The sequence below is a fragment of the Rhinoderma darwinii genome, unplaced genomic scaffold, assembly GCF_050947455.1.
Source record: "Rhinoderma darwinii isolate aRhiDar2 unplaced genomic scaffold, aRhiDar2.hap1 Scaffold_735, whole genome shotgun sequence".
NCBI lineage: Eukaryota > Metazoa > Chordata > Amphibia > Anura > Rhinodermatidae > Rhinoderma > Rhinoderma darwinii.
In genome coordinates this window covers 188,563-210,903 of record NW_027464297.1, presented here as the reverse complement: position 1 = coordinate 210,903, position 22,341 = coordinate 188,563, and the positions used below count along the sequence as shown (strand labels likewise).

General features: G+C 47.0%; 2 protein-coding genes across 2 annotated transcripts in view; one reads left to right on the top strand and one right to left on the bottom strand.

Moving 5' to 3' along the window:
• LOC142729746 (protein kinase C delta type-like) overlaps positions 1–22,341 on the bottom strand; it is a 153,975-nt gene that overhangs the window by 71,209 nt on the left and 60,425 nt on the right. The window lies entirely within an intron of this gene.
• LOC142729744 (protein kinase C delta type-like) overlaps positions 20,446–22,341 on the top strand; it is a 34,619-nt gene continuing 32,723 nt past the window's right edge. Inside the window, exon 1 of the mRNA XM_075849324.1 lies at positions 20,446–20,623. The gene's annotated coding sequence lies outside the window, so the exon portion shown is untranslated. The remainder of the gene's footprint in view (positions 20,624–22,341) is intronic.

The following is a 22,341-nucleotide window of genomic DNA, read 5'->3' as shown; positions in this document are numbered from 1 at the left end:
AGGGGTCCAGTCTGGGGTCTGCATTTATTTAGGGGTCTAGTCTGGGGTCTGTATTTATTTAGGGGTCTGGTCTGGGGTCTGTATTTATTTAGGGATCTAGTCTGGGGTCTGCATTCATTTAGGCGTCTACTCTGGGGTCTGTATTTATTTAGGGGTCTGGTCTGGGGTCTGTATTCATTTAGGGGTCTACTCTGGGGTCTGTATTTATTTAGGGGTGTGGTCTGGGGTCTGTATTTATTTAGAGGTCTAGTCTGGGGTCTTCATTTATTTGGGGGACTGGTCTGTGTTCTGTATTGATTTAGGGGTCTGGTCTGGGGTCTGTATTTATTTAGGGGTCTGCTCCGGGGTCTGTATTTATTTAGGGGTCTGGTTTGGGGTCTGTATTCATTTAGGGGTCTAGTCTGGGGTCTGTATTTATTTAGGGGTCTGGTCTGTGGTCTGCATTTAGGGGTCTAGTCTGGGGTCTGCATTTATTTAGGGGTCTGGTCTGGGGTCTGCATTTATTTAGGGGTCTGGGGTCTGTATTTATTTAGGGGTCAGGTCTTTGGTCTGTATTCATTTAGGGGTCTAGTCTTGGGTCTGTATTTTTTTAGGGGTCTGGTCTGGGGTTTACATTTATTTAGGGGTCTGGTCTGGGGTTTACGTTTATTTAGGGGTCTGGTCTGGGGTCTGCATTTATTTATGGGTCTGGTCTGGGGTCTGCATTTAGGGGTCTAGTCTGGGGTCTGCATTTATTTAGGGGTCTGGTCTGGGGTCTGCATTTATTTAGGGGACTGGTCTGGGGTCTGTAATTATTTAGGGGTCTAGTCTGGGGTCTGTATTTATTTAGGGGTCTAGTCTGGGGTCTGCATTTATTTAGGAGTCTGGTCTGGTGTCTGTATTTATTTAGGGGTCTGGTCTGGGGTCTGTATTCATTTAAGGGTCTAGTCTTGGATCTGTATTTATTTAGGAGTCTGGTCTGGGGTCTGTATTTATTTAGGGGTCCGATCTGGGGTCTGCATTTATTTAGGAGTCTGGTCTAGTGTCAGTATTTATTTAGGGGTCTGGTCTGTGGTCTGTATTTATTTAGGGGTCTGGTTTGGGGTCTGTATTCATTTAGGGGTCTAGTCTTGGGTCTGTATTTGTTTAGGGGTGTGGTCTGCATTAATTTAGTAGTCTGCTCTGGGGTCTGTATTCATTTAGGGGTCTGGTTTGGGGTCTGTATTCATTTAGGGGTCTAGTCTTGGGTCTGTATTTGTTTAGGGGTGTGGTCTGCATTAATTTAGTAGTCTGCTCTGGGGTCTGTATTCATTTAGGGGTCTGGTTTGGGGTCTGTATTCATTTAGGGGTCTAGTCTGTGCTCTGTATTTATTTAGGGGTCCAGTCTGGGGGTCTGTATTTATTTAGGTGTCCGGTCTGGGGTCTTGGATTTATTTAGGGGTCTGGTCTGGGGTCTGTAAATATTTAGGGGCCTGGACTGGGGTCTGCATTGATTTAGGGGTCTGGTCTGGGGTCTATATTTATTTAGGGGTCTGGTCTGAGTTATGTATTCATTATTGCTCTAGTCTTGGGTCTGTATTTATTTATGGGTCTGGTCTAGGGTCTGCATTTATTTAGGGGTCTGGTCTGGGGTCTGTATTTATTTAGGGGACTGGTCTGTTGTCTGCTTTGATTTAGGGGTCTGCTCTGTGGTCTGTATTTATTTAGGGGTCTGGTTTGGGGTCTGTATTCATTTAGGGGTCTAGTCTTGGGTCTGTATTTGTTTAGGGGTCTGGTCTGTGGTCTGCATTAATTTAGGGGTCTAGTCTGTGCTCTGTATTTATTTAGGGGTCCAGTCTGGGGGTCTGTATTTATTTAGGGGTCCGGTCTGGGGTCTGGATTTATTTAGGGGTCTGGTCTGGGGTCTGTAAATATTTAGGGGTCTGGTCTGGGTTCTATATTTATTTAGGGGTCTGGTCTGAGTTATGTATTCATTTATTGCTCTAGTCTTGGGTCTGTATTTATTTATGGGTCTGGTCTAGGGTCTGCATTTATTTAGGGGTCTAGTCTGGGGTCTGCATTTATTTAGGGATCTAGTCTGGGGTCTGTATTTATTTAGGGGTTCGGTCTGGGGTCTGCATTAATTTGAGGGTCTGGTCTGGGTTCCTTATTTATTAAGGGGTCTAGTCTGGAGTCTGTATTCATTTAGGGGTCCGGTCTGGGGTCTGTATTCATTTAGGGTCTAGTCTTGGGTCTGTATTTTTTTAGGCGTCTTGTCTGGGGTTTACATTTATTTAGGGGTCTGGTTTGGGGTCTGTATTTATTTAGGGGTCTGGTCTGGGGTTTACATTTATTTAGGGGTCTGGTCTGGGGTCTGCATTTATTTAGGGGTCTGGTCTGGGGTTTACATTTATTTAGGGGTCTGGTCTGGGGTCTGCATTTAGGGGTCTAGTCTGGGGTCTGCATTTATTTAGGGGTCTGGTCTGGGGTCTGCATTTATTTAGGGGTCTGGTCTGGGGTCTGTGTTTATTTAGGGGTCTTGTCTGGGGTTTACATTTATTTAGGGGTCTAGTCTGGGGTCTGTATTTATTTAGGAGTCTGGTCTGATGTCTGTATTTATTTTGGGGTCTAGTCTGGGGTCTGTATTCATTTAGGGGTCTAGTCTTGGGTCTGTATCTATTTAGGAGTCTGGTCTGGGGTCTGTATTTATTTAGGGGTCCGATCTGGGGTCTGCATTTATTTAGGAGTCTGGTCTAGTGTCAGTATTTTTTTAATGGTCTGGTCTGTGGTCTGCTTTGATTTAGGGGTCTGCTCTGTGGTCTGTATTTATTAAGGGGTCTAGTCTGGGGTCTGTATTCATTTAGGGGTCTAGGCTGGGGTCTGTATTTAATTAGGATTCTGGTCTGGGGTCTGTATTCATTTAGGGGTCTAGTCTTGGGTCTGTATTTATTTAGGGGTCCGGTCTGTGGTCTGTATTTATTTAGGGGTCTGGTCTGGGGTCTGTATTTATTTAGGGGTCTGGTCTGGGGTCTGTAATTATTTAGGGGTCTGGTCTGTGGTCTGCATTTATTTTGGGGTCTAGTCTGGAGTCTGTATTTATTTAGGGATCTAGTCTGGGGTCTGCATTCATTTAGGGGTCTACTCTGGGGTCTGTATTTAGGGGTCTGGTCTGGGGTCTGCATTTATTTACGGTTCTGGTCTGGGGTCTGTATTTATTTAGGGGTCTAGACTGGGGTCTGCATTTATTTAGGGGTCTGGTCTGGGGTCTGTATTTATTTTGGGGTCTGGTCTGGGGTCTGCATTTATTTAGGGGTCTAGTCTGGGGTCTGCATTTATTTAGGGGTCTAGTCTGGGTCTGTATTTATTTAGGGATCTGGTCTGTGGTCTGCATTGACTTAGGGGGCTGCTCTGGGGTCTGTATTTATTTAGGCGTCTGGTCTGCGGTCTGTGTTTATTTAGGGGTCTGGTCTGGGGTCTGCATTTATTTAGGGGACTATTCTGGGGTCTGCATTTATTTAGGGGTCTAGTCTGGGGTCTGTATTTATTTAGGAGTCTGTTCTGGTGTCTGTATTTATTTAGGGGTCTGGTCTGGGGTCTGCATTGATTTAGGGGTCTGCTCTGGGGTCTATTTATTTAGGGGTCTGGTCTGAGGTCTGTATTCATTTGGGGGTGTGGTCTGGGGTCTGTATTTAATTAGGGGTCTGGTCTGAGGTCTGTATTCATTTAGGGGTCTAGTGTTGGGTCTGTATTTATTTAGGGATCTGCTCTGGGGTCTGTATTTAATTAGGGGTCTAGTCTTGGGTCTGTATTTATTTAGGGGTGTGGTCTGGGGTCTGTATTTAATTAGGATTCTGGTCTGGGGTCTGTATTTATTTAGGGGTCTGTATTTATTTAGGGGTCTAGTCTTGGGTCTGTATTTATTTAGGGGTCTGGTCTGGGGTCTGTATTTACGGGTCTGGTCTGGGGTCTGCATTTATTTATGGGTCTGGTCTGGGGTCTGTATTTATTTAGGGGTCTGGTCTTGGGTCTGCATTTATTTAGGGGTCTGGTCTGCGGTCTGTGTTTATTTAGGGGTCTGGTCTGGGGTCTACATTTATTTAGGGGTCTAGTCTGGGTCTGTATTTATTTAGGGGTCTGATCTGGGGTCTCCATTGATTTAGGGGTCTAGTCTGGGGTCTGTATTTATCTAGGGGTCCGGTCTGAGGTCTGCATTTATTTAGGGGTCTAGTCTGGGTCTGTATTTATTTAGGGGTCTGGTCTGGGGTCTCCATTGATTTAGGGGTCTAGTCTGGGGTAAATAGGCTAAATAATTTTCCCTTAATAACCGGGTCAGTAACTCATCAGGGGTCTCCCCATTTTTCTGTAATTTTGGGTTTAATCCACGGTTCTCCTCTGTTTCATCTGGTGGTTCCAACAATCCCGAGGTAGATCTCGTTCATCGGGAACTGTTCACAGTCTGAGCCCAGGTTCAGAAGAAACTAGAGGCGTCCCAGAGCATACAAAAGCAAAGCACCACACACTTTTCAAAAAAGTGCCAAAGGCAGCGTAAACTGACCAAAAACTTTCCCGCAAATTGCGACTTTTGGGACTTTTCTATGCCAGATAAGCGGCTTAGCATGGTTAATAAATTCTCCTCTAAGGCTACAGACAGTAATACAATATTTTAATGCAAGGATGTGTACACTCAGTGTCTGACTGAGGTACCTTGGACCCACCAAAGGAAATAATTCTTGGGGGTCTACACTTCCACTATATAGAAATAATGTGAACACTCTTAATTGTGTACTAAAAACGTGTGTAGTAAAACAAAGACCAATATTCCCACCATATAGTGACAGATATCAGTCCTACACAGGCATTCTGCAGACCATATATACTACCGTTCAAAAGTTTAGGGTCACTTAGAAATTTCCTTATTTTTGAAAGAAAAGCACAGTTTTTTTCCAATGAAGATAACATTCAATTAATCAGAAATACACTCTATCCATTGTTAATGTGGTAAATGACTATTCTAGCTGTAAACGTCTGGTTTTAATGCAATATCTACATAGGTGTATAGAGGCCCATTTCCAGCAACCATCACTCCAGTGTTCTAATGGTACATTGTGTTTGCTAACTGTGTTAGAAGGCTAATGGATGATTAGAAAACACTTGAAAACCCTTGTGCAATTATGTTAGCACCGCTGTAAACAGTTTTGCTGTTTAGAGGAGCCATAAAACTGACCTTCCTTTGAGCTAGTTGAGAATCTGGAGCATTACATTTGTGGGTTCGATAAAACTCTCCAAATGGCTAGAAAAATAGAGCTTTCATGTGAAACTCGACAGTCTATTCTTGTTCTTAGAAATGAAGGCTATTCCATGCGAGAAATTGCCAAGAAACTGCAGATTTCCTACAACGGTGTGTACTACTCCCTTCAGAGGACAGCACAAACAGGCTCTAACCAGAGTAGAAAGAGAAGTGGGAGGCCCCGCTGCACAACTGAGCAACAAGTCAAGTACATTAGAGTCTCTAGTTTGAGAAATAGACGCCTCACAGGTCCTCAACTGGCAGCTTCATTAAATAGTACCTGCAAAACGGCAGTGTCAACGTCTACAGTGAAGAGGCGACTCCGGGATGCTGGCCTTCAGGGCAGAGTGGAAAAGAAAAAGCCATATCTGAGACTGGCTAAAAAAAAGGAAAAGATTAATATGGGCAAAAGCTCACAGACATTGGACAGAGGAATAGACCTAAAAACGAACCAAAAATGGGACACAACCCTAAAGCAAGTAATGTACTCAAAAGATAAAAGTACAAAAAATCTTGAGGCGTTTATTCACCCATCCACTCCATCGATCCTCCACGCTCCTCATCATGTCTCTGGGTATGTGCACAGGTTTTTTCAGCCCTTTGTAGCCTCCACAATATTATGCTATTTCAGCCAGCCATATTTTTCTTGGCTACTTGAGCCTTTATACTGTCTGCATATGTTTTCTAGTAATAATTTTTTACGTACTACTGATTATATTGTACAGATTGTGCACGTATTATTACATGCACCACTTATTGTGCAGGCTACGTATACTGACATACTTTACACACTGCTCATCTAGCTGATTACATGGCACTATGTATGGGACTTACCTCCCCATACCCCCGGGTTTACCAATTACTTACCTATAAGGGTATGTTCACACGGCGGGGGTCCGTAACGGCTGAAATTACGGGGATGTTTCAGCCTGAAAACATCCCCGTAATTTCAGCCGTACCGGCATGTGCAGGCGCTTGAACGCCGCGTCAATTACGGCCGTAATTAGCGCTGCTATTCATTGGAGTCAATGAATAGCGGCTCCAATTACGGCCAAAGAAGTGACAGGTCACTTCTTCTACGCGGGCGTCTATTTACGCGCCGTCATTTGACAGCGGCGCGTAAATATACGCCTCGTGTGAACAGACAAACGTCTGCCCATTGCTTTCAATGGGCAGATGTTTGTCAGCGCTATTGAGGCGCTATTTTCGGGCGTAATTCGGGGCAAAAACGCCCGATTTACGTCCGTAAATAGGCCGTGTGAACATACCCTAATTGAGCGTGTGTTAGGTCTCTAGTGGACGGTTGATTCTGTTGGTTCTGGTCTTTTTCACCTGACCCTGTTGTACATGTCTCCGTGTTTATTGTATCAGATCTCTTTTCCCATTATTTGTCATTGTTATTATATTTAATAAAGATTTTTTGTACTTTTATCTTTTGAGTACATTACTTGCTTTAGGGTTGTGTCCCATTTTTGGTTCGTTTTTAGGTCTATACATTTAAAGGGACCCCAGTACACGCCATTACTGGTGTGAGGTTGTTGTTTAGGTTATTGGACAGAGGAAGATTGGAAAAAAGTGTTATGGACAGACTAATCGAAGTTTGAGGTGTTTGGATCACACAGAAGAACATTTGTGAGACGCAGAACAACTGAAAAGATGCTGGAAGAGTGCTTGACGTCATCTGTCAAGCATGGTGCAGGTAATGTGATGGTCTGGGGTTGCTTTGGTGCTGGTAAAGTGGGAGATTTGTACAAGGTAAAAGGGATTTTGAATAAGGAAGGCTATCACTCCATTTTGCAACACCATGCCATACCCTGTGGACAGCGCTTGATTGGAGCCAATTTCATCCTACAACAGGACAATGACCCAAAGCACACCTCCAAATGATGCAAGAACTATTTAGGGAAGAAGCAGGCAGCTGGTATTCTATCTGTAATGGAGTGGCCAGCACAGTCACCAGATCTCAACCCCATAGAGCTGTTGTGGGAGCAGCTTGACCGTATGGTACGCAAGAAGTGCCCATCAAGCCAATCCAACTTGTGGGAGGGGCTTCTGGAAGCATGGGGTGAAATTTCTCCCGATTACCTCAGCAAATTAACAGCTAGAATGCCAAAGGTCTGAAATGCTGTAATTGCTGCAAATGGAGCATTCTTTGACAAAAGCAAAGTTTGAAGGAGAAAATTATTATTTCAAATAAAAATCATTATTTCTAACCTTGTCAATGTCTTGACTATATTTTCTAGTCATTTTGCAACTCATTTGATAAATATAAGTGTGAGTTTTCATGGAAAACACAAAATTGTCTGGGTGACCCTAAACTTTTGAACGGTAGTGTAAGTGAATACAGTGCAGTGAAATTCAGTGACTCACAGGTGACATCTTCTCAGATTGGAGTCATTCATGTTCTCTTTTCTTCTTCATCCGGCCCAGAACGCCATGTTGACTTCCAGTCTTTTTCATCTCCAATGCCCAAGCGCGAACCACAAGATACATCATGAAAGTGTTGATGTAACCTGTATACCACGTTCACGTGGCCCAATGTGCCACGTCACAGCGTATTCAAATCATGGAAGCGTTCAGTCTACATGACTACCGCCCGTCACGGTGCGCATACCTTAGATCAAAATTTTGACATAAAACTAACTCTAAACCTCATAAGTTAATTTTCTTTAGCTATTATACTAGGATGTACAATTCTATATTAAAATATTATCATATTAGTCATGTGTCCTAGTATACCCACATCCAGCGATGGGTGGGATGGGTGAAACATAAAATAGTTTTCCATGAGTTTTGGACTGCGATGTGCTGCTGATCTATCCTTTTGGGGGTAATATACAGGGAATATGGGGGTTATATAAGGGACTCTCATCATCCCTGTATATACCAGCCATCATCCCCATATATAACCACCATTATCCGTGTATGTACCAGCCCACCATTATCTCGGTATAAAATCTCCATCACCCCTGTATATACCATTAGGGCGGGCACTGTCAGCTTGCTGTGGCGTGCGGGCATTGTGGCTAAACAAGAAGTAAATGGGGTGGGCATTGAGGACACCGTGGACCAATAGGATGCCTGAAACGCCGGTATATGGGAGAAGTCCAGCAGAATCTGAAAATATGCCTCCTGATTGCTTAAAGGCTATGTACACCTTTGCACTGTTTTTTTTTAAATTGTCTTGTATGTATTGTACAATATAAATCACATTTCTAATTGGTCTACCATTTGTCTTCTGTACCTGCAGTGTATTTCAGTTTATGGTCAGCTGCTGTATTCAGTTATCTCTCTTAGGCCCTGTTCACACCTGCGTTGGTGTGTTTTGTTGTTCTCTCCGTCAGTGGTGCAGAACAAAGGAATAACGGAAGCAACGGTTCAGTCGCACAACGGACACCGCCACCTGCCGACAGAACCCATTGACATTAGTGGATTTCCATTGGCCGTGATTTTACCAGAGACAATAGTGCAGATGTGAACGAGGCCTTATCTGTCAGTCATCACCCTAATGGCAAACTGAGCAGCTCCTCTTTTGCAGGCTCATGAACAAGCATTTACTGTGTAATCTACGCATGTGCATGGTCCTAGTTACTGCATACCTCCTAACCGTCCCGGATACAGCGGGACAGTCCAGGATTCCGGGCGGTGTTACGCTGTACCAAGCGGCCGGTGGTATGTCTTGGTGTCAACTGTATCTGCGTCCTCAGGATGCAGATACAGTTGAATCCAATGCTAATGTAAGGGATCGTCAGCTCCCTGCTTCTGTATTAGTACCACTCGCCGAGGAATTCCCGGGCACAGCGCTACTTTAAGTGCGGAGCCCCTTATCTCACTATCCATATATATACATTGCCGATGGTCTGGCCGGGGATTCCGCTCCTAGGTGGAACCCCTGATGTCACTGTCCATATATGTACAGTTACATCAAGGGCTCCTCCTGGAGTGCAATCCCTGGCCACAGCCTGCTCCTATAGGGAATGCCTTACGTCACTGTCCATATATGGACAGTGACGGCAGGGGCTCCTCCTGGAGTGGAATCCCTGGGGGGGTGGGCACCATCTACATGGGAACTGTGTGTGACACTATCTATATGGGCACTGGCGCTTTATATGTGTGCACTGGTACTAGAGGTAGCTAAAGGGGCATTAAACTGTATGGGGGCAGCTATTTGTCATAATTTCTAGCAACGCATTCCCTTTAATACTGGCGTTTCATACACCAGTCCTATTAAACAGTTTGCTGGAGTAAGATGCAACACATTTATTAACAGGCGAATGACTCTTAATAAATGTGTCGCATCTTTTAGTTGCAGTGCGGCCTGTCATCAGTACTTTCTAGGTGCTGCGGCCTGCTGTACATTTAAAGTACATTTTTAAAATGTATTTTATTGTCTGATTGGGGGGGGGCATACAGTCTGATTGGGGGGAGGTATGGGTCTGGCACGGACATTTGCCTTGTTACGCCCCCCAGAGATAAATCTGGGTCGCACTATACATATAGATTTCTGCTATAATTGACATCAGTTACTGGCGTAAATTATAGTAAAATTGTTGGCCATTTCTGCTATGCCCCGCTCATTATTTGCCCCCAAAAATGTCGACATTTGCGCATTTTGTGAATTTTCTACGCTAGTAAACTGTTGTAGAAAGGTTAATATATTCCCCCCAAAGGCTACAGACCGTAATACAATATCTTAATGTAAGGATGTGTACACTTAATTGTGCAGCAACGCTTGTTGTCTCCATTCTATGTCAGTGTGGGAAGTAGATGTCCGGCCTTATGATTTTGTGATATGTGATAGACCCAGAATCCCAATCACCAAACCAAAGAATGCAAAATAAAGACACAAAACATTATAATTGGGTGTTAAATGGTCAAAACTTTTATTATATTATATGACCAAACCCAAAATGGCAAACCTCCGACTCACGAAGAGTCACCCTCCAGCACGCAGGAAAGGAAAAACCCCCTGTGGAGGAAACCTCTAGGGAAACCATGGCTGGAGGATTGCCCTTCCTCTGGGCTTAGAAGGTGCCAAAATATCATTTGTAACAGAATTTGTACGTTTTCTCAGATTTTCAAGGAAAGACAATACAATGAACGAACGACATAAAACACATAAATCGGCTGATCTGGTTGGCTAGGCGGATGTCTCTCTTCCTGGGCACCCATTAAAATGAATGGGCGATCCACGGATGAGACGGGTCCTCCAGATGCCTCCTTGTAGTACCTGTCTCCGCTCCGGCTAATAGAGGGGGATCTCCTGCTGGAAACCCCCCTCTATTACAGACAACCCGTATGAAGAGGATGGCATCACTGTGATGAAGAAGTGGTCTGGGGTGAAGGGTTTCCCTGCTAGAACCTCCAAATTACATCAGGTCGGTATTGGTGGGGAAGTCAAGCTCAAGGTCCTCAGTCCCATCCAATATGGCGCTGAATGTGGCAGTAAAACCTTCTAATATGGAATCTTCTTTATGTCATAAACATTTGTATTTATGACATCAGCACCTTCATCATCATTACTACAGGAGTTTATTACCACTGCACAACTCATACATTGTGACGTCACCCACAGTGGTCTGAAGTGTTAACCCTTTAATGACTGGCAGTGTACTTACCACAGAGGCCATAAAGCTGAATAGAACATATCAGCGGCCATAAAGGAAAAGGGATAATGCAGGGAGCATCTCCGCACAAGAACTATCCATGACAAAGGGCTGTCCAGGATGAGAGAACTTGTCTGCTTTCTCCAAAAACCAGCACCACACCTGTCCATAGGTTGTGTGTGGTACTACAGCTCATTACCATTCACTTCAATGGAGCTAACCTGCAATACCAGATACAACCTGTGGATAGGTGTGGTGCTGTATTTGGAAGAAAGCAGACATATTTTTCTAATCCTGCACAGCTCCTGTTAGAAATAGTTCAAAAAAAGTGGGGGGAGAAGGAGAAGAAGGGGAGAGGGAAAGAAGAAATTAAAAAAAGGGAAAAACAGGAACTCTGAGGTAAAAGAAATCAAACTAGACTGAAAGGAGTCTGCTGGAGGTGCCAGATGGAAAGACAGATTTCTGCCATGGGGACCAGATTAGTTGAAATGTATCATGAAGGGGGGCTTCAGAGAGTGGGTTTTAACCCCTTCCCGCCCTATGAAGTTCTGTTGCATTGAAAAACTATGCAGTTCATCTTCGAATGCAGCGTCACAAAAACAAATTATTTAGTAAAAAATAAAACTATATAAATTTGGTATCGCCATAATCGTAACGACCCGCAGAATCAAGTTATCATGCAATTCATGCCGCCCGATGAACACTGTAAAATCAAAACACAAATGGCGGAATTACAGGTTTTTTTTCAATTCACCCCACAAAATGTAGGTTTTTAAAAAAAATAATTTTAATACATTATATGGTACATTAGGCCGCAGGGTAAATTCCACATAAACAGCGCCATTCATCGGTTAACTGTTTAAATGATACCAGTTCAAGTGACCTTTATCGAGAAACACCATAAGAAAGGTTTTCACAATTAACCTTCTAATTGGGCCTAGCATGTGTGATACTGTCTGCTGAGCCATTGTATCTAAGCATATTATATGTGATACTGTCTGCTGAGCCACTGTCTCCTATCAAGTAGCAGAGCTATCAGGTGTCATAGTGTAATGAAACGGGGTAGGGAGACAGACAGGTGAGCCCTAATCTACCCGAAACTCAGTCCCTGCCTACTTGCACGGCCCGTCCTAAGTGACGGCGTACAACTGGGCGACGGTCCCTACGCTCAATAAGTGCAAGGCAGACAACACAAGACAAGGGCACACAGAAGATAAAGGGGGAGGTAGGGGCAGTTGCCCACGGAAACACTGTGAGCAACAGGCAGTGGTGAACGAGCCGAGACAAACCAGGAGAGTACGACGTAGCAAATCAGAGCAGGAGAATAGTCAGTCAAGCCAGGGTCAATAAGTAACAGCGGTCAATAAGGTAAATAGCAAGAATCGCAGAGCCAGGAAACCAGACAATCACAGGCAAGGAACATGCTGCAAGTGAGGGCAAAAATAGACCAAGGGCGGAAACTAGAACCGTCAGGCCAGGCTGTGATAGGTTCTCCCTCTCCTCAGCCTGCCAGCCTGAGTGGTAAGAGATCGCGTCACTCGAGCAGACCTTGGAGCTGATGAAGGCTGATTAACCCCGGGCATCGACACAGAACCTGTGTCTGGCAAACCTTTTACAGTACCCCCCTTTTTATGAGGGGCCACTGGACCCTTCCTAGGTGGGCCTGGCTTGTTGGGGAACCGAAGATGGAACTTGCTGAGCAATATATCGGCGTGAACATCCCGGGCGGGTACCCAAGTCCTGTCCTCAGGCCCGTATCCTCTCCAATGGACCAGGTACTAAAGGGAGCCTTGGACCATCCTGCTGTCCACAATCTTGGCTACCTCGAATTCTACCCCATCCGGAGTGAGAACAGGGACCGGAGGTTTCCTCGATGTAGCCAAGGACGGGGAGCAGCTTTTCAAGAGGGAGGCATGGTACACGTTGTGTATCTGAAAAGACGGGGGTAACTCCAGCCGGAAGGAGACAGGGTTGAGGACCTCAATAATTTTGTACGGCCCTATATACCGGGGAGCAAACTTCTTGGACGGAACTTTAAGGCGCAAATTTTTAGAAGACAGCCACACCAGATCCCCGACCACAAACAGAGGGTTAGTTGAACGTCTTTTATCTGCCTTAGTCTTTTTGATGCTCTGGGACACCTCAAGGTTCTTCTGAACCTGCGCCCAGACTGTGCACAGTTCCCGATGAACGACATCTACCTCGGTATTGTTGGAACCACCAGGTGAAACGGAGGAGAACCGTGGATTAAACCCAAAATTACAGAAGAAGGTGGAAACTCCTGACGAGCTACTGACCTGGTTTTTAAGGGAAAATTCGGCGAGGGGAATGAAGGAGACCCAATCATCTTGACAGTCTGAGATAAAACACCTTAAGTATTGTTCTAGAGACTGATTAGTCCTCTCAGTTTGGCCATTAGTTTCAGGATGGAAGGCCGAGGAAAAGGAGAGATCAATCTCCAGCTTCTTACAGAAAGCTCTCCAAAACAATGAAACAAATTGTACCCCTCTGTCAGAAACAATATTGACCGGAACCCGATGGAGACGCAGGATGTGTTTGACAAACAAGGTAGCTAACGTCTTGGCATTGGGTAGTTTCTTGAGGGGTGCAAAGTGGCACATCTTACTGAAGCGGTCTCCTACAACCCACACCACCGACGTGCCTTGGGACGGAGGCAGATCGGTGATAAAATCCATGGAGATATGGGTCCAAGGTCTCTGGGGAATGGGCAAAGAACATAGTAAGCCCGCAGGTCGAGACCTGGGAGTCTTGGACCTAGCACAAATTTCACAAGCGGCGACGCCAATTTCTCCCTAACCACGTCAGGATGCTGGTAAGCTCACTTCAGATTTTTTTATGGAAAAGGGGACCCTGTGAGGAGGGGAGGGGATACAAAAACCCACATTAAAACCATCAAACAACAACTGCGCACTGGCCCTGTCCGGATAACTATTTAGAAACCTGACCATCCTTTCCAGCTTCACTGGCGTCACCCCCATGACTGGTGTTAAAACCCCCACCCCCACCTCGTTTTCCCTTGCGCAAGCATTTAGATGCCCAGTGGGACGCCCCATTGCATTGAGCACAAAGGTGCTTGAACTTGCAACCTGCACCGAATTTACACTGCCCCTCATTGTATTGCCAGCACAGCCCGAGCTTTGCGTTGCCCCCTGAGCTGGATTGACCAGATTGGCCTGCTGCCCCCCCCCCCCCGCTCCCGGGAAAGGACTGGCCCGGTCGAACTGGAGCCGTTACCCATGACCAGAGGGCAATATCCCCGTGGTCCGACCTAATATTGGGCCGAACCGCCTTTCGTTGTCTAAACTGCTTGTCATAACGTAGCCAATCTAGCCCCCCGCATATACCCTATGGGCTTGCCCGATGGCATCCATATAGCAAAACAGGGGGGAGCAATGTTCCGGAGCCTTTTCACCAATAACACTGGCCAAAATGGCGAACTCTTGCAACCAGTTAACAAATGTCTTAGGGATAAGGCGGTAACAACGCTTTTCCTCCTCCTCCTTCTTACTCTCATCTCACTTCCCCTTTTCCAGATTAAATTTTTCCAGGGGCAAAAATGAAAAAATTTCCACGTACTCGTCCTTCCAAATTTTTTTCCGAACTTGCTGCTTCAAGTGTGCCCCCAAAGGTCCTTCAAAACACACATAAACCTCCCCCCTGGCTTTATCGTCCAACCGAACACCATCAACCGCCGCCGCCGAGTCGGTCTGAACAGACACCGCCACCGATTCCGTATTTGCTCCTACACTCGAGGCGACCGCCGCCGGGGCATTAAACCCTACCCCACCAGCCCCAACCCATGCCGCCACAGGAGACCGCGAAGGGGGCTCGGTGACCCCAGTCCCGTCGAGCCGGCCTAACAATTCCTTGACGCAAACGACCAACTATCGCAGACTTTCCCCCCCACCCCCAACATTCCCAAACCCAGACCCCACATCACATACCCGCTCCTCAACCGCGGAACCCTCCCCCGAAACAGGAGACATAAGTATAGCAGGAAAAGGTAAAGATGGTGAAAACGACTCACCGAGCTGCACAGGTGCTGTGGACCCATCAGCTGGACCATCCTGTCCACGAAGCTCCCCATCCTCAAGGTCTTCGGCAGATCTGGTGCCAGATCCATGGCAGCATGCACAGGCGTGCTCAACGGCCGGTACCGAAGTGGGTGAGGGGCGGGCTCCCAAGCTCTCTCTCTCGTAGTCGACCGGCACCAGAGGGCCGGCAGCTCGCTGCCCGGAAGTCACCCTCGAAACAGACGACCTAGGCCTGCGGCCCAATGCAGGTCCCTTGCTTCCTCCGGATCGCCGTGGGGCTCCACCCCCAGCCGCCACATCACCAGGGGCAGCCGTCCGAACCATGGAACCCGGCGTAGAACTGGCGAGTGGAGTGGTGACCGGAAGTAGAGGCCGCACCCACCCCACTTCCGCTGGACTCCGCTGCGAAGTGGGATTCCTTCCGACCCTGGCACCGGCTGCAGTATCTGTGCTGCCAGACGCCCGAGCCGGAGGTTCCCTCACAGGGCTCCCTCTGTGGCACCGAGTTCGACGAGCCACAACGGGGCTCAGCCTTTCTGGAGGACACGAGCACCGGACGCGGCGCGAAGGAGAGACAGCCAAAGGTACCGGAGCGTTGGCCACCGCTGCAGCTTGTTCCTCCAACCAGGCGGGGCCGAATGCAGCAGCCGCCGCCCGCATCTGCTCAATGAAGTGATGCGCTGACATGCGGTAAGATGGCCGCCGGATGGGAGATACGTGGATGGATGTCTTACTCCGTGCGCTGCTCCCGACCAAAAGACCGGGAAGTCAGCGCACTTCCGGCTAACCCTCACCGGATCCCCTCCCTCTCCTAGACCATCCCCCTCCACTAACTCTCCCCTTTGGCTGTGACACCATCCTCCCTCCTATCCCCGTCATGTCTGGCCTACCCACCACTGTGGCAGAGTCCGTCCGGCCAGTGCTTTCTATGGTTTCGTGCTTGGGATTTTGGGTCTATCACATATCACAAAATCATAAGGCCGGACATCTACTTCCCACACTGACATAGAATGGAGACAACAAGCGTTGCTGCACACATCGATTACATTAAGATATTGTATTACAGTCTGTAGCCTTTGGGGGAATATATTAACCTTTCTACAACACTTTACTAGCGTAGAAAATTCACAAAATGCGCAAATGTCAACAGACCCATACCCATACCCCCAATAAGACTGTATGCCCCCCCCAATCAGACAATAAAATACATTTTAAAAATGTACTTACCTCACCACTCCGTTTCTCCCTCCCGGATTCCCTCAGGCTCTTACAGCAGGCCGCAGCACGTAGAAAGTACTGATGACAGGCCGCGTTGCAGCTAAAAGATGCGACACATTTATTAAGAGTCGTTCGCCTGTTAATAAATGTGTTGCATCTTACTCCAGCAAACTGTTTAATAGGACTGGTGTATGAAACGCCAGTATTAAAGGGAATGTGTCGCTATAAATTATAAATTTTTTTTCAGTTAAACAGTTAATATATAAATGATTACACATTGTTTTAATTTTTTTAATTTTTTCACAAGTCAGGAAATATTATAAATTAGATTCAAATTTATAACATTTCCATGTGCTGGTCACTAGAGGGAGCAATTCCCAAAATTGCAGCATTGGCATGTGGTAAAGCAACCTCATTGCCTTATTGTAAAGGATCTGCCAGGCACAACTTCTGTGTATACGCCCATAGGTAATCAGTCTGCACCTGAGTCTATGTCTCTGAGACTGACTCCATCTTCCACCACTCAGGATGGCAGGCTTAGGAGTGGGAGAGCCTATCGCAGCCTGGCCAGACTCAGCTAGCTCCCGCCCTCTGTCTATTTATACCTGCCTTTCCTGTTCCTCCTTTGCTTGTGATTTCTTCTCGTGTGGTTTCCTGGCCCAGCTACAGATTCTGCTATTTGATCCTGTTCTATACTGACCCTGGCTTACTGACTACTCTCCTGCTCTGCGTTTGGTACCTCGTTCTCTCCTGGTTTGACTCGGCTCGTTCACCACTCTTGTTGCTCACGGTGTTGCCGTGGGCAACTGCCCCTTTTCCCTTAGCTTTGTGTACCCTTGTCTGTTTGTCTCGTGCACTTACTGAGCGTAGGGACCGCCGTCCAGTTGTACCCCGTCGCCTAGGGCGGGTCGTTGCAAGTAGGCAGGGACAGAGTGGCGGGTAGATTAGGGCTCACTTGTCCGTTTCCCTACCCCCGTCATTACACTTATGCTGCAAATTTGTAGTAGACACACTCGCGCTAGTGTCCTCCCAGAATCCCCCCTCCTTTATCCTGGCTAGTGCCAGGAGAAAGGAGGTGGTTGAATGTTCACACCTCCTACACTGTGTGCCGCCATTTTCTGAGCGAATGCACAGTGTAGGAGGATTAGATACAGTGATCATTAGACAGTATAACATTAACATACACACACATCACATACACAAACATAACTTACCTACTCCTGCCGCCTCCGCCCTGCCGCTCCTAGTCCTTGCGTCTGCGCTGCCTTCAACATATGGCCAGAAGCCGCGACGGGAAGTCATCATCTTACTGTACGGCCGTGGTTTCCGGTCCACATGAAAATGGTGCCGGATGTCGCTCTACCAAAGACCTTCCTTCTGGTCTGTGTGGGAGCGGCGCATGCGCCGTTCCCACACAGACGGTGTACGCTATAGTGAATGGAACGGCTCCCGTTCTCATTCTCTATGGGGATGTATGTGCCGTATTCCATCTCTGTATGCGTCGTTAATGGACAGATACAGAGATGAAAAAAAAAATGGCAGCCCCCATAGAGAAGTAAAAGAAAGAAAAAAGTACAACACAAAAACACAAATAAATACAATTTATTTTAATGACATACTAAAAGCAATATTATATAAAAAAAAAAAATTCCGTGACGCCTTCCCTTTAAAGGGGTTTTCCACGTTCTGACAACTGATGACCTATCCACTGGATAGGTCATCAGTATATGATCGGTGCGTGTTCGACACCTGGACCCCGCACCGATTCGTCACTCCAGCTGCCTCCGGGCACCGGACAACACTGCCGGAAGCAGATGGCTCCTGTCAAAGAATAGAGGCCAAGCTGCAGTTCTGCCGAACGGCCGCTATGCAGTGATCGGAGCCATTTGCTTCCGGCAGTGTTGTCCAGAGCCCGGAGGCAGCTGGACTGGCAGATCAGTGCGGGGTCTGATGTAGTAACGATTGTTGGCCCCCATACATTACCAATGATTGCTCCTTGTGACACGCTGTATCGTCGATTGGCGCTGGTTTTCATGGTCAGTATCGGGACGTCTAAAAGGACCTTTATTTCCTCAGACACCACCATAACTAGGCATTGGAACCAACCCTTCCACCTTAGCGGGTAAAGATGTACATGCTAAAAGGTTCATTATATACACATAAGGGCTAAAGGTGAAAACACAGAGGTGCTCACCATATATCCAGCGTATAACTGTGTCCTCCAAATCTTACGGAGCAGGATTTGTTCTAGATTCCTGTTTATATCTCAGACACGTTCATACCATTTTAGACAATGAATCGACATATCGCAAACTTGTGGCGAAACCAAGCACTGCATGTAAAGAATCTTTAAAAAATCTGCTAGAAGAAGGAATTGGATTAGGAGTATTAGCCAAGAAACAGGCAGAATACTTACTGATAGAATTCCCTATTGTTCCCATATTCCATGGGATGCCAAAAATCCATAACTTTGCATGGTCTTGAAACTTGGGTTATCTGTGACGTAGTTGGCTAGTACCTCTGCAAACAGGCCTGCCATCAGGGTAGTACCGCTGGTACTACTGTCAGGGGCCTGGCCACAAAAGTAAAATAAAGTGGGCAGCCGCCGCTCATCAAGGTTATGATCAGAGGTAATTGGTTTGTAGAAAGGAATGGGACCCATGCAGGGGCCAGAAGCAGCGGCCGGCTCTGCAACTTGGTGAGTGACTGTTTTAAAGCAGAAGTTTCAGTTTAATTATTTTTTTTTATGTTGCCCCTCTGCCCCACCTTCCCACCTGTCTCTCTCCCCTTCCCCTCCCCAGACCCCAGTCAAGCGTCATATTCACTCTGGCCCAACTCCCGCCTCGTCCACTTTCCGTTCTCTTAGCCTACTCCTCCGCCTTCATCCTGGTATAATAGCTAAAGAAAATTACCTTATGAGGTTTAGAGTTAGTTAGTTATATGTCGAAATTTTGATCTAAGGTTTGCACACCATGACGGTCGGTAGTCATGTAGACCGGACGCTTCCATGATTTGAATACGCTGTGACGTGGCACATTGGGTCACAGGAACGTGGTGTAAAGGATCTGCCAGACACAGCTTCTGTGTCGACGCCCGTGGTTAATCAGTCTGCACCTGCTCCTAGGTCTCATAGAGTGACTCGATTTGCTACCACTCTGGTAGGCTCAGAAGTGGGAGAACCTATCACAGCCTGGCCAGACGGTTCTAGCTCCCGCCCTCGGTCTATTTATACCTTCATTTCCTGCTTGTCTTTCCCTGTGATTCTTTCCTGTTTCCTGGCTCTGCTGCTCCTGCTATTATTATTGACCTTGCTTCATTTTGACCCTGGCTTTACTGACTACACTCATGCTCTGCGTTTGGTACCCCGTACACTCCTGGTTTGACTCGGCTCGTTCACTACGCATGTTGCTCTTGGTGTTGCCATGGGAAACTGCCCCATTTCCCTTAGCTTCTGTGTACCCTTGTCTGTTTGTCTGTTGTGCACATATTGAGCATAGGGACCGTCGCCCAGTTGTACACCGTCGCCTAGGACGGGCCGTGGAAGTAGGCAGGGACTGAGTGGCAGGTAGATTAGGGCTCACCTGTCTGTCTCCCTACCCAGTCATTACATAATCACAGGCCCATATACCTTTTCTAAACTGGTCCCTGACACAACTATGGATCCCCTTGAGACCCTGGCTCAGCAAATGCAGGGCCTCTCCCTACAGATCCAAGCCCTGGCTCAGAGGTGCAACCAGCATGATGCTACCCTGGTAGTGCCCCACCTCACTTTTTTCTCCTTTCGGGAGAGTTGTAGGCTCTATTTCCATCTAAGGCCCCACTCCTCAGGTACTGAGAGCCAGCGAGTGGGTATAATTATGTCCCGGCTCCAGGACGGGCCCCAAGAATGGGCCTTCTCCTTGGCTCCTGACGCCCCTGAACTTTCCTCTGTTGATCTTTTTTTTTCTGCTCTCGGGCTCATATATGACAAGACTGACAAGACTGCTTTTGCCGAGAGTCAGCTGGTGACCTTACGTCAGGGTAAGACACCCGTTGAGGAGTACTGTTCTGACTTTAGAAAGTGGTGTGTAGCTTCTCGGTGGAATGACCCTGCCTTGAGGTGCTAGTTTAGATTGGGTCTGTCGAACGCCCTGAAAGACCTGTTAGTTAGCTATCCCTCTTCTGACTCCCTAGATCAGGTTATGGCTTTAGCGGTACGTCTTGACCGACGTCTCAGGGAACGACGACTTGAACGTTTTTGTGCTTTCTCCTCAGCCTCCCCCATGATGGCTCCTGAGGTTCTGTTGCTTCGTTCTTCCACGGAAAACTCGGATGAACCAATGCAACTCGGGGCCTCCGTGTCTCCCCAACAACGTAGAGAGCTCCGCAGGAAGAATGGTCTCTGCTTCTACTGTAGGGATGACAAGCATCAAGTGAACAACTGCCCTAGGCGTAAGAATAAGCAGCCGGAAGAACTTCCGCGCCTAAGTGACCATCGGGGAGGTCACTTGTGCGCACAGGTATTTCCCGTAAATATGAAACCTAAAAAGATCTTGCTTCCCTTTCAGGTCTCTTTTGAGGGCAGGTCTGCTACCGGCAGTGCCATCGTGGTTTTAGTGTCTTCTGATAATATTATGTCTGTGGAATTTGCTATGTTTCTAGCTATGCCATTGATTGATTTGCCTAAACCTGTCCCGGTAGTGGGTATCGACTCCACTCCACTCCACTTGCTAATGGTTATTTTACACAGCATACCCCTGTTTTTGAACTCTTTGTTGGCTCCATGCATTTGGAGCAGTACTCTGTACTGTTGATGCAGGGATTATCGTCTGATTTGGTTTTAGGCCTTCCCTGGTTGTAGTTTCATAATCCCACGTTTGACTGGAATACTGGGGATCTTACCAAATGGGGTAATGAATGTTTGACGTCATGTTTTTCTGTTAATTCTATTTCTCCCCCTGAGGAGGTGAACACGCTACCTGAGTTTGTTCAGGACTTCTCTGATGTTTTCTCTAAGGAGGCCTCCGAAGTGTTACCTCCTCATAGAGAATACGATTACGCTATCGATTTGGTACCAGGAGCTAAGCTACCTAAGGGTAGGATATTTAATCTCTCTTGTCCCGAACGTGAAGCCATGAGAAAGTATATCCAGGAATGCCTGGCCAAGGGTTACATTCGCCCCTCTACTTCTCCGGTAGGTGCTGGCTTCTTCTTCGTAGGGAAGAAGGATGGTGGTCTTAGGCCATGCATTGACTACCGTAACTTGAATAAGGTCACTGTAAGGAACCAGTATCCCCTTCCTTTGATTCCTGATCTCTTTAATCAGGTTCAGGGGGCCCAATGGTTCTCTAAGTTTAATCTACGGGGGGAGTATAACCTTATCCGCATCAAAGAGGGGGATGAGTGGAAGACTGCGTTTAACACGCCCGAAGGTCATTTCAAATACCTCGTCATGCCCTTTGGGTTGTGTAATGCTCCCGCGGTCTTCCAGAATTTCATAAATGAGATTTTAAGAGATTACCTGGGGGTATTTCTTGTAGTGTACCTTGATGACATACTTGTGTTTTCCAAGGACTGGTCCTCCCACATTGAGCATGTCAGGAAGGTGCTCCAGGTCCTTCGGGAAAACAAACTGAAGACTGAAAAATGTGTGTTTGGGGTGCAGGAGATACAATTTTTGGGTCAAATCCTCACTCCTCATGAATTCCGCATGGACCCCGCCAAGGTCCAGGCTGTGGCGGAATGGGTCCAACCTGCCTCCCTGAAGGCGTTACAGTGCTTCTTGGGGTTCGCTAATTATTACAGGAGATTTATTGCTAACTTCTCGGTCATCGCTAAGCCTCTTATGGACCTATCTCGCAAGGGTGCTGATCTCCTCCACTGGCCTCCTGAGGCTGTCCAGGCTTTTGAGGCCCTTAAGAAGTGCTTTATCTCGGCCCCGGAGTTGGTTCAGCCCAACCAAATGGAGCCATTTATCATGGAGGTTGACGCGTCCGAGGTGGGAGTGGGGGCTGTCATGTCCCAGGGTACCAGGACCCTCACCCATCTCCATCCCTGTGCCTACTTCTCCAGGAAGTTTTCGCCCACTGAGAGTAACTATGACATTGGCAACCGCAAACTCTTAGCCATTAAATGGGCATTTGAAGAGTGGCGCCTCTTCCTGGAGGGGGCTAGGCACCAGGTAACGGTCCTTACCGACCACAAGAATCTGGTTTTCCTAGAATCGGCCCGGAGGCTA